Source organism: Eptatretus burgeri, chromosome 10 (assembly GCF_056783735.1).
Source record: "Eptatretus burgeri isolate ZD-2024b chromosome 10, Ebu_testis_v1, whole genome shotgun sequence".
NCBI lineage: Eukaryota > Metazoa > Chordata > Myxini > Myxiniformes > Myxinidae > Eptatretus > Eptatretus burgeri.
In genome coordinates this window covers 89,773,648-89,786,468 of record NC_140970.1, presented here as the reverse complement: position 1 = coordinate 89,786,468, position 12,821 = coordinate 89,773,648, and the positions used below count along the sequence as shown (strand labels likewise).

The 12,821-nt window shown below is 47.7% G+C and overlaps 1 protein-coding gene across 4 annotated transcripts in view; it reads left to right on the top strand.

The window, feature by feature from the left end:
- The window catches only part of LOC147019076 (uncharacterized), a 53,876-nt gene that overhangs the window by 25,583 nt on the left and 15,472 nt on the right, over positions 1 to 12,821 (top strand). For 2 of the 4 annotated variants that reach the window (XM_085899306.1, XM_085899308.1), the window contains exons 8-11: positions 2,357 to 2,422; positions 7,262 to 7,477; positions 7,710 to 7,775; positions 11,341 to 11,440. The gene's annotated coding sequence lies outside the window, so the exon portion shown is untranslated. Of the gene's footprint in view, positions 1 to 2,356; positions 2,423 to 6,187; positions 6,288 to 7,261; positions 7,478 to 7,709; positions 7,776 to 11,340; positions 11,441 to 12,821 lie in introns of those variants that run through there. The other 2 variants (XM_085899307.1, XM_085899309.1) reach the window with 2 other exon arrangements.

Genomic DNA, 12,821 nt, shown 5'->3' with positions numbered 1-12,821 from the left:
CTCACATTCATTGATGATAAGATGCATATAAATACACAAGATAAATCCCCAAATCATTCTGACTTAGAAAGCCATGGATCTATGGAATACCAAAATAATGCTGCAGCACTCGGAAGGAAGACCAAAATACCAGGTGTGAGGATATGATGTGGGATCTTTCATGGAGACGGTCTTTCCCCCCTCCTGTTTTGCTTGGCTCTGGATCCACTAAGTAACCTCATTAATAAGGAAGGACACGGATACACCCTAACAACCAATAAAAGAACGTCCAAAGAAACAAGAAAGGTGTTGCATCTCCTGCACATGGATGATTTAATACTCTGCACTGAATGACAGAAAATTGTCAGAAATTAAATTCGTGAAACAGTACTCTGACAATATCCAAATGGAATTTGGCCTAGATAAGTGTGCCAAGTGCACATTCATGCAAGGTAGACCAACAAAAACGGACAATATAAAAAACGACCTCGATACAACAATACAGGAGCTAAGACAACGAAGCATCTCACAAATACCTTGGAGTGGAAGAGGTCCACCAAATATGTCATAAAAAAGGCGCAAAACAATGATCAATCAATACCTGCATATAATGAGGCTGATCCTGAAAACATACCTCTCCCCAAGGAACAAAATCAAAGCTATAAACCAACTCGCAGTACCAGCGTTCTAATACAGCTGCACAATAGTAAACAGGCCAGAAGCATAAACCAGAATAACAGATATCAAAACAAGAAAACTCCTCACCATCCACAAAATGGTCTACAAAAATCGATGCATCCTGAGAATGTACCTGCCAAGGAAAGAAGAAGGTGGTGGCCTGATGGAACTCAAGTGCACAGAGTGATGACGGTCGGATTAGCAGAGTACATGAAAAGTTCAACAGAATACTGAATACAATTTGTACACAAGCATGAACACAACAAGCCAAAAAAGGTATCTCTCTTTCACCTTGCAAAAAACTTCCCAAAACAGGTGCGAATGGAAGATGTCATGCACCAAACCAAAACAGAAACAAATACAGCCCCAACGATCGCAAAAAACACGTCATAAAAATACAAGATGAAATACCAACAGATATATAGTGATAACTGGGAGACAGAAAAAAACATCAGGGAAATATAAAAAAAAAAGTTGGATAGATTAGCTATCGACAAATAAAGATCACTGTAATAGATAAGAAGAAGTCAGCTCAATTGTGATGGAGAACAAAGCATTATAAATGCCAAAGACCAGGGACACTTGACATTATAAATGCCCAAGACCAGGGACACTTGACCCAAGACCAGGGATACTTGACTTGAATGACTTTTTTAAAAATGGCAGAATTGAGCCAATCAGAGTGTAGGTGTAGGTTTTTCAAGGTAGAAAAAGTAAGCACGATGTAAAAGCCACCTCCAATCAGGATGTAAAAAACTCATGTCAGAACAACTGCACACACAAATGCACAAACAAGCTATGTAGAGTAATCCATTGGCCCATCTGCAGAAATTAAAATATTCCAGTTCCACAAAACTCATGGAAACATGAACCAAAAGCAATCATTGAAGACAAGGACATAATGATCACGTACGACCTGATGATCCCATCCAGCATGAACATAGAAAACAAACTACTCGACTAGTCATGATACTCAGATACAAAAAGGAAAAGAAGGCATTGCTCATTGAGGTTTCAGTACCCAGTTAAAACGTATAGGGAGGGATGGCGATTGTCAATACGACCGCTCTGAAGATATCTTTTTGACCGCATAGTAGTAATAACCAACATGGTGACCGTATGTTTTTTGTTTTTTTCCAATTTGAAATTGTTTGTGGAGTCAGGTGAACTATCCAACCAATGGGTGAAACAGAATGTTACAAACTACCACACACGCACACACGGTCAAACAAGTGTGTTGTTATTTAGATAATGCAAGGGGCAGTCCTGGAGCATGGGATCCAGGAGTAAGATCGAGAGGAGGTCGAAGATTAAGGGGCAGGGGAAGCAGTAAGCATACATGCAGCTATATGTAAAGCTAATGGGGTTTCAAGTTGTATTTGCTGAGGGATAAATTATAAGCAGAGGTCTTGTTTCCACTCCAGGAATTTAGTGTGGCTTCACCTTGATTAATGTGCAAAATTTTGGTCACCACATCTGAGGAATGACATGGCTGCCATCGAGAGGGTTCAGCGTAGGGCTGCTATATTGATTCCTGTGTTGTACTAAATTATGAGGAGCGGCTGAAGGAGATAGGACTTTATGCATCAGAAAGGAGTTCATGACATGGGTATCTGTGATACTGTGGACGTTATTTGGAATGAAGCATTTCGAAAAAATAAGTGCAGACATTTTTGTTTGTTTTCTCTTTTTCCAACAGTATGGACAGTGATAAGACCAGCTGCCACAGCCTGAGAGTATAACGAAGAGGGAAGACTGTAATCGGGTAAGTTTTTCAGCAGAACACTCCAAATATGAGTTAATGCATGGGAATGGTCTCCCTGGAAGGGTTTTGGTAACAAAAACAGGAGACCTGCTTAAATTTCAAATGTTTAGGAATAGAAACTAGGGATGGTTGGGTATATATGTATTGGCAGGAATGGGAGGTGGTTTGGGTATGGATGGGGAGTTGTATACGTGTAGAAATTGCAATGTTTGTGAAAGGACATTCGGCCAGGGTCCTGAGAAGCTTCAGGTCCAGTGATCCTATTTTTATTATTTTTCTGTATGGTTGTCATGAGTTTATTTGCATTTAAATTCTTTTTCTCGGCTACTGTTGACACAGTTTGATTGATTGACACAAACTTTTCAACATAGTATGCGTCGACTCATGTAGAATTTTGTGGTGATAATTATGATGTCATAGTGATGCGGCTGCCATGTTGGAAAATGGAAAACCTTGGAACTGAAATCTCCGAAACCGTTCCATGGACAAAATTGAAACATGGTGTATTGTCAAGCACTCCGCATGGGGAATAAGTGTTGTTCACCATGACGTCATTGGTGCCTTCATTTTTACATCATCATTTGACAAGTACAATGCTTTATCTGATCCGTATGAAAATTATTGAGGGTTATCTGGGGATAAATGCCTGGTGTTGACTTAATGGTAAGGGTGGTGGGCATGAGATCCTGGGGTCCTGAGTTCAAATCCCACTCTGCTGTTGAATTAATACAAGGTGGGTTTGACTCAGCCTGACATCCTTCCGAGGTCGGCAAAATGAGTACCAGCTTACTGGGATGATTAAGCCATTTGAGTATCCTGTGTCGGAGTGGCGACCCGTCCAGGATTGTGCCCAGTAGCCCAGGAGACTGCTTAGGTCGCACCAACGCTCTGTTCAGAGTATGGTCCCAATGGTTGGATCTGGGGATAAATTGGTTAACAGAAAAAAAAAACAAATTGATGACCTCGAAGATCACTTGGTTCACAACAGGCGTATTTTTTTTTTTCAAAAACAACCTTTCAATATATTCTCTGAAAGGGCTGAATAGATCAGGGCGAAACTTCACATACATGTTCACCAAGCCTTGGGAATGCCAGGTTGTCCACGAATAATTGGTGGGTCACACCATTTGGCAGCCATCTTGGATTGACGGATTATATTAAAAAATATATTCTCTTAAACCGCTTGATCGATTGTCGCCAAAATTTACAAGTATTTTCCCTTCACCAAGGGGAATGCATGTTTAAAATTTCAACGTGATCGGTCAAATGGTCTGGCAGCCAGCAGTTTTTAATTATTTGATGAAGAAGAAACCATTTATCTTCTCCAACCGTGTGACGATATGTCTATTAATTACATCCTGTTTAAACTCAGTGGCATCCTCTTTATTAATTACATATGATTTGAATTGTTCCTTTTGACCCCTTTGACCTTTAAAGACCTCAAAGACCCTTAGGACCAAAAATACCCTGAAGACAAACGGCATTGTCTCAAAGCGGGGCAACTTGGAGTGGCCCATCTATTTCGTATTAATATTGTTTTGTAATCTATATAACAATACGCTTGTTCATGCACGTTTCTGAAACAATCCTTCCCCCCTCACACTGCCTTCCCCTCCCTTCCCCACACGCTGCCTTTCTCTCCCTTCCCCACACACTACCTTCCCATCCCTTCCACTCATGCTGCCTTCCCATCCCTTCCCCACATGCTGCCTTCCCATCCCTTCCGCTCATGCTGCCTTTCCATCCCTTCCCCTCACCCTGCCTTCCCTTCCCTCCACTCATGCTGCCTTCCGATCCCTTCCCCTCACACTGCCTTCCCCACCCTTCCCCACACGCTGCCTTTCTCTCCCTTCCCCACACGCTGCCTTTCTCTCCCTTCCCCCACACACTGCCTTCCCATCCCTTCCACTCATGCTGCCTTCCCATCCCTTCCCCACATGCTGCCTTCCCATCCCTTCCGCTCATGCTGCCTTTCCATCCCTTCCCCTCACCCTGCCTTCCCTTCCCTCCACTCATGCTGCCTTCCGATCCCTTCCCCACATGCTGCCTTCCCATCCCTTCCGCTCATGCTGCCTTTCCATCCCTTCCCCTCACCCTGCCTTCCCTTCCCTCCACTCATGCTGCCTTCCGATCCCTTCCCCTCATGCTGTCTTCCCATCCCTTCTCATCATGCTGTCTTCCCATCCCTTCTCATCATGCTGCCTTCCCATCCCTTCCCCTCATGCTGCCTTCCCATCCCTTCCCCTCATGCTGCCTGCCCATCCCTTCCCCTTATACTGCCTTCCCATCCCTTCCCCTCATGCTGCCTTCCTATCACTTCCCCTCATGCTGTCTTCCCATCCTTTCCCCTCACCCTGCCTTCCCTTCCCTCCCCTCATGCTGCCCTCTTGCCAAACCTCCTCCATCACCATAAAATTCTCTGGAGGTTGAGGAGAGGAAGGACTGTCAAAGAACGTGTGAATTGTACAAATTAAACGGTTTTGTTTTTTTGTTTTTTTTAGCAGTCGGAACTGCGGCTTGGATCAATTAAGTTTTCATGAAGCATTGAATTGCCAGATCATGGCAGGAGAGCCAAGAGGTAGGCAAGCTTGCACAAAGCTGTCTTGCCTGGGTTTGAATCCCGACCCAGCTCGAAACTGTCATGCCGGTGTTTCACAGGCTGGGAGATTCATCAATGTGTGTGCCATCTCTCAGATAGATGTCAAACTGGGCATCACATCTGCTGGAATCCCCCATCTTCCCTCCCCTCTCTCTCCCACCCTCCTCCCTCCCCCACTGTGAAGAAGACTGTTAAGAACTGTTGGTTTAGTTTTAAATTTAAAACTGCTTCCCCAGAGTGTAGCATGTACGAATCAGAATCGGAGTGAGCCGAATGGGGAGGTGCAAGGGTCGCTGCATGTGTGAGCATGCATACATGTGGGCAGGCCTTTTCCAGGTAGATAGCATGGGTTTTAAATGCTCCTGCCAAATTTTATATAGAACCCAGTGGTTAAAAAGAAAATGTTGCTGTTTGGGCTCCTTTTATCGCGCTTACCTTCCCTGCCCATCATGCCGCCTTACCTTCCCCTCACGCTGCCTTTCCTTCCCCTCCCCTCATGCTGCCTTCCCTACCCCTCCCCTCATGCTGCCTTCCATTCACTTCACGCTGCCTTCCCCCCCTCCCCTCATGTTTACCTCCTCCAAAACCCCCTCCCCTCTCCATCCCCCCTCCCAATGGACATCTCTGCATGGTCTCTGTGCTCTGTATTAACATGCTGTTTTCACGTACCCCATTTCATTCAATTCTGTTCTATCCCCCACCCCGCCCCACCATCTCCACAAGCCTCCCTGCCAAACGCAAGTCCAAAACCCCCTCCCCCATGCTTACTTCATCCCAAACTCCTTTTCCTTCCCCCTTCTCTCTCCTCCATCCTCGCTCCCACCCCCACTCCCACTCCCAGAGTGCAGTGATGTTTGGTGAAGCATTGCACTCCCCCAGCTTACCTCGCTCTCCCCCCTTTCCTAGCTCCTCTCCCATTCCTCATCCCCTCTGAGCTCCCTCACCCCTCCTCGCTCCCTTCTCCTTACTCCCCTCCTCCCTCCATCCTCTCACTCCTCTCCCTCTTCCCCTCCTGCCACACCCCTACCCCTCTGTTTAGAGGACTATTAAGGACTAACGGTTTAATTTTGAATTTAAAACTGCTTCTCCAGAGTGCAGCAAGTACGAATCCGATTTGCAGTGTGCCGACCGGAGGGATGCAAAGGTTGCTGCATGTATTGTTGCAGGCCGGGTATCGGCTGCGAGTATGACCGCAAGGTGGAGCAGTAGGGTCGACTCCACCAAACACCCGCAATCTAGATCGTACCTGTCGAAAAACTCTGAGAGGTACGGGTCCCTTACCGGACCGTGAATCGTCAATAATTCCACCACGTGGTACATGGGTTATTTGCCAATCTTCAAATTACCTAGAGTTCCACGTGGCGAGCTACCGAGTATTCACACCCTCGACGGCACCCGTACGAATCGAGATGTTAGTGTGCCCGACCCGTGTGCAATCCGAGCGGATGGTTGCCGAAGTGCCGTCGGTCTAAATGTCCCTTTACAGCGGCAACAGCCTTTGTAATTCACCAACACACGCTATGCTAAGCCAATGGAAGAAACACAGCAATGAACTGATACATTTAACAAATGTATTTATTTATAATGGGGGAAAGGTGGGAGCACGCAAGAAGCAGAGTTATCCGACTAAAGAGATGCACGTATGTACAGCAAAGAGCACTTAAACAATTCCTACTTACAGACGGGCCCACCGACAGACACACACACACACACACACACACACACACACACACACACACACACACACACACACACACACACACACACACACACACACACACACAGATACTCAGAAGGACGTGGACCTGTCCACCTCGTGTGGTTTGGCTGACACGAGCAGACAAACCAGGTGCCAGCGAGCCACGAGCAGAATTCAGAGTTCCCTTCAGCGCTCATCCCGGCAACGAAAACTCTCCTTTGTATCCCAAACTGTCGAGAAGGCAGGGGGTTTCAGTGCCACTTCTCTAAGTCTTTGAGTTGAACGTCAAATCGAGGGCTGATAACTCCACACTTGTTCAACCTGCCCTTCGGATTGATCACAACCTTGCCTGCTCGATGGTCATCAACTATCTCAAAATCTTTCTCGTTCACCGACAGAGAGACAGCGCGCAACCAACTTGCGGTTTTTTTGGAGGAAGGATCTCTTGGTCCGAATGCGCCGCGCCCTTATTCACCCCTCCCCTGGTGGGGGGGGGCTCCACCCTCTCCGCTCTCCCTCACTGGACGGTTTTGGTGCGCAGAATTGCTCGTCACCCTGTCATTGGCCAAAACGGGCGGCAAGTCCGTCGATTGGCCCGGGGGCGTGGTGACATCACGCGGACCGCCTTTCTCATCGTCGCGGGGTCTCATTGGCTGAGCGGTGGCCACCTCACCCGTAGCACGCTGATTGGTCAAGGGCGCCGCGAGGCTCCTCCTTGAACTCCGCCCACCATGGCGTGGGCCAGAGCGAGGTGAAGGTGAGGGTGATGCTGGCGTTGTTGGAGTTGGTGTTGGTGGTGTAAAAATAAAAGAAAACCCTGACTATCAAAATAACTCACAGCGCGTGTTCATTTATTTACCCATTAAACAAGGGACAGGGAGCTATCTATCCACATTTACTTATCTGTGATACTGTGGACGTTATTTGGAATGAAGCATTTCGAAAAAATAAGTGCAGACATTTTTGTTTGTTTTCTCTTTTTCCAACAGTATGGACAGTGATAAGACCAGCTGCCACAGCCTGAGAGTATAACGAAGAGGGAAGACTGTAATCGGGTAAGTTTTTCAGCAGAACACTCCAAATATGAGTTAATGCATGGGAATGGTCTCCCTGGAAGGGTTTTGGTAACAAAAACAGGAGACCTGCTTAAATTTCAAATGTTTAGGAATAGAAACTAGGGATGGTTGGGTATATATGTATTGGCAGGAATGGGAGGTGGTTTGGGTATGGATGGGGGAGTTGTATACGTGTAGAAATTGCAATGTTTGTGAAAGGACATTCGGCCAGGGTCCTGAGAAGCTTCAGGTCCAGTGATCCTATTTTTATTATTTTTCTGTATGGTTGTCATGAGTTTATTTGCATTGAAATTCTTTTTCTCGGCTACTGTTGACACAGTTTGATTGATTGACACAAAATTTTCAACATAGTATGCGTCGACTCATGTAGAATTTTGTGGTGATAATTATGATGTCATAGTGATGCGGCTGCCATGTTGGAAAATGGAAAACCTTGGAACTGAAATCTCCGAAACCGTTCCATGGACAAAATTGAAACGTGGTGTATTGTCAAGCACTCCGCATGGGGAATAAGTGTTGTTCACCATGACGTCATTGGTGCCTTCATTTTTACATCATCATTTGACAAGTACAATGCTTTATCTGATCAGTATGAAAATTATTGAGGGTTATCTGGGGATAAATGCCTGGTGTTGACTTAATGGTAAGGGTGGCGAGCACAAGATCCTGGGGTCCTGAGTTCAAATCCCACTCGGCTGTTGAATTAATACAAGGTGGGTTTGACTCAGCCTGACATCCTTCCGAGGTCGGCAAAATGAGTACCAGCTTACTGGGATGATTAAGCCATTTGAGTATCCTGTGTCGGAGTGGCGACCCGTCCAGGATTGTGCCCAGTAGCCCAGGAGACTGCTTAGGTCGCACCAACGCTCTGTTCAGAGTATGGTCCCAATGGTTGGATCTGGGGATAAATTGGTGAACAGAAAAAAAAACCAAATTGATGACCTCGAAGATCACTTGGTTCACCACAGGCGTATTTTTTTTTCTTTCAAAAACAACCTTTCAATATAGTCTCTGAAAGGGCTGAATAGATCAGGGCGAAACTTCACATACATGTTCCCCAAGCCTTGGGAATGCCAGGTTGTCCACGAATAATTGGTGGGTCACACCGTTTGGCAGCCATCTTGGATTGACGGATAATATTAAAAAATATATTCTCTTAAACCGCTTGATCGATTGTCGCCAAAATTTACAAGTATTTTCCCTTCACCAAGGGGAATGCATGTTTAAAATTTCAACGTGATCGGTCAAATGGTCTGGCAGCCAGCAGTTTTTAATTATTTGAAGAAGAAGAAACCATTTATCTTCTCCAACCGTGTGACGATATGTCTATTAATTACATCCTGTTTAAACTCAGTGGCATCCTCTTTATTAATTACATATGATTTGAATTGTTCCTTTTGACCCCTTTGACCTTTAAAGACCTCGAAGACCCTTAGGACCAAAAATACCCTGAAGACAAACGGCATTGTCTCAAAGCGGGGCAACTTGGAGTGGCCCATCTATTTCGTATTAATATTGTTTTGTAATCTATATAACAATACGCTTGTTCATGCACGTTTCTGAAACAATCCTTCCCCCCTCACACTGCCTTCCCCTCCCTTCCCCACACGCTGCCTTTCTCTCCCTTCCCCACACGCTGCCTTTCTCTCCCTTCCCCCACACACTGCCTTCCCATCCCTTCCACTCATCCTGTCTTCCCCTCCCTTCCCCACACGCTGCCTTTTTCTCCCTTCCCCACACGCTGCCTTTCTCTCCCTTCCCCCACACACTGCCTTCCCATCCCTTCCACTCATGCTGCCTTCCCATCCCTTCCCCACATGCTGCCTTCCCATCCCTTCCGCTCATGCTGCCTTTCCATCCCTTCCCCTCACCCTGCCTTCCCTTCCCTCCACTCATGCTGCCTTCCGATCCCTTCCCCTCATGCAGTCTTCCCATCCCTTCCCATCATGCTGCCTTCCCATCCCTTCCCCTCATGCTGCCTTCCCATCCCTTCCCCTCATGCTGTCTTCCCATCCCTTCCCCTCATGCTGCCTGCCCATCCCTTCCCCTTATACTGTCTTCCCATCCCTTCCCCTCATGCTGCCTTCCTATCACTTCCCCTCATGCTGTCTTCCCATCCTTTCCCCTCACCCTGCCTTCCCTTCCCTCCCCTCATGCTGCCCTCTTGCCAAACCTCCTCCACCACCATACAATTCTCTGGAGGTTGAGGAGAGGAAGGACTGTCAAATAACGTGTGAATTGTACAAATTAAATGCTTTTGTTTTTTTGTTTTTTTTAGCAGTCGGAACTGCGGCTTGGATCAATTAAGTTTTCATGAAGCATTGAATTGCCAGATCATGGCAGGAGAGCCAAGAGGTAGGCACGCTTGCACAAAGCTGTCTTGCCTGGGTTTGAATCCCGACCCAGCTCGAAACTGTCATGCCGGTGTTTCACAGGCTGGGAGATTCATCAATGTGTGTGCCATCTCTCAGATAGATGTCAAACTGGGCATCACATCTGCTGGAATCCCCCATCTTCCCTCCCCTCTCTCTCCCACCCTCCTCCCTCCCCCACTGTGAAGAAGACTGTTAAGAACTGTTGGTTTAGTTTTAAATTTAAAACTGCTTCCCCAGAGTGTAGCATGTACGAATCAGAATCGGAGTGAGCCGAATGGGAAGGTGCAAGGGTCGCTGCATGTGTGAGCATGCATACATGTGGGCAGGCCTTTTCCAGGTAGATAGCATGGGTTTTAAATGCTCCTGCCAAATTTTATATAGAACCCAGTGGTTAAAAAGAAAATGTTGCTGTTTGGGCTCCTTTTATCGCGCTTACCTTCCCTGCCCATCATGCCGCCTTACCTTCCCCTCACGCTACCTTTCCTTCCCCTCCCCTCATGCTGCCTTCCCTACCCCTCCCCTCATGCTGACTTCCATTCACTTCACGCTGCCTTCCCCCCTCCCCTCATGTTTACCTCCTCCAAAACCCCCTCCCCTCTCCATCCCCCCCTCCCAATGGACATCTCCGCATGGTCTCTGTGCTCTGTATTAACATGCTGTTTTCACGTACCCCATTTCATTCAATTCTGTTCTATCCCCCCCCGCCCCACCATCTCCACAAGCCTCCCTGCCAAACGCAAGTCCAGAACCCCCTCCCCCATGCTTACTTCATCCCAAACTCCTTTTCCTTCCCCCTTCTCTCTCCTCCATCCTCGCTCCCACCCCACCCCCGCTCCCAGAGTGCAGTGATGTTTGGTGAAGCATTGCACTCCCCCCCAGCTTACCTCGCTCTCCCCCCACCTTTCCTAGCTCCTCTCCCATTCCTCATCCCCTCTGAGCTCCCTCACCCCTCCTCGCTCCCTTCTCCTTACTCCCCTCCTCCCTCCATCCTCTCACTCCTCTCCCTCTTCCCCTGCTGCCACACCCCTACCCCTCTGTTTAGAGGACTATTAAGGACTAACGGTTTAATTTTGAATTTAAAACTGCTTCTCCAGAGTGCAGCAAGTACGAATCCGATTTGAAGTGTGCCGACCGGAGGGATGCAAAGGTTGCTGCATGTATTGTTGCAGGCCGGGTATCGGCTGCGAGTATGACCGCAAGGTGGAGCAGTAGGGTCGACTCCACCAAACACCCGGAATCTAGATCGTACCTGTCGAAAAACTCTGAGAGGTACGGGTCCCTTACCGGACCGTGAATCGTCAATAATTCCACCACGTGGTACATGGGTTATTTGCCAATCTTCAAATTACCTAGAGATCCACGTGGCGAGCTACCGAGTATTCACACCCTCGACGGCACCCGTACGAATCGAGATGTTAGTGTGCCCGACCCGTGTGCAATCCGAGCGGATGGTTGCCGAAGTGCCGTCGGTCTAAATGTCCCTTTACAGCGGCAACAGCCTTTGTAATTCACCAACACACGCTATGCTAAGCCAATGGAAGAAACACAGCAATGAACTGATACATTTAACAAATGTATTTATTTATAATGGGGGAAAGGTGGGAGCACGCAAGAAGCAGAGTTATCCGACTAAAGAGATGCACGTATGTACAGCAAAGAGCACTTAAACAATTCCTACTTACAGACGGGCCCACCGACAGACAGACACACACACACACACACACACACACACACACACACACACACACACACACACACACACACACACATACACACACACACACCACACACACACACAGATACTCAGAAGGACGTGGACCTGTCCACCTCGTGTGGTTTGGCTGACACGAGCAGACAAACCAGGTGCCAGCGAGCCACGAGCAGAATCCAGAGTTCCCTTCAGCGCTCATCCCGGCAACGAAAACTCTCCTTTGTATCCCAAACTGTCGAGAAGGCAGGGGGTTTCAGTGCCACTTCTCTAAGTCTTTGAGTTGAACGTCAAATCGAGGGCTGATAACTCCACACTTGTTCAACCTGCCCTTCGGATTGATCACAACCTTGCCTGCTCGATGGTCATCAACTATCTCAAAAACTTTCTCGTTCACCGACAGAGAGACAGCGCGCAACCAACTTGCGGTTTTTGTGGAGGAAGGATCTCTCGGTCCGAATGCGCCGCGCCCTTATTCACCCCTCTCCGGGGGGGGGGGGCTCCACCCTCTCCGCTCTCCCTCACTGGACGGTTTTGGTGCGCAGAATTGCTCGTCACCCTGTCATTGGCCAAAACGGGCGGCAAGTCCGTCGATTGGCCCGGGGGCGTGGTGACATCACGCGGACCGCCTTTCTCATCGTCGCGGGGTCTCATTGGCTGAGCGGTGGCCACCTCACCCGTAGCACGCTGATTGGTCAAGGGCCGCCGCGAGGCTCCTCCTTGAACTCCGCCCACCATGGCATGGGCCAGAGCGAGGTGAAGGTGAGGGTAATGCTGGCGTTGTTGGAGTTGGTGTTGGTGGTGTAAAAATAAAAGAAAACCCTGACTATCAAAATAACTCACAGCGCGTGTTCATTTATTCACCCATTAAACAAGGGACAGGGAGCTATCTATCCACATTTACTTATCAAAATAACTGAGCTATAGGACCTGTATGTTGTG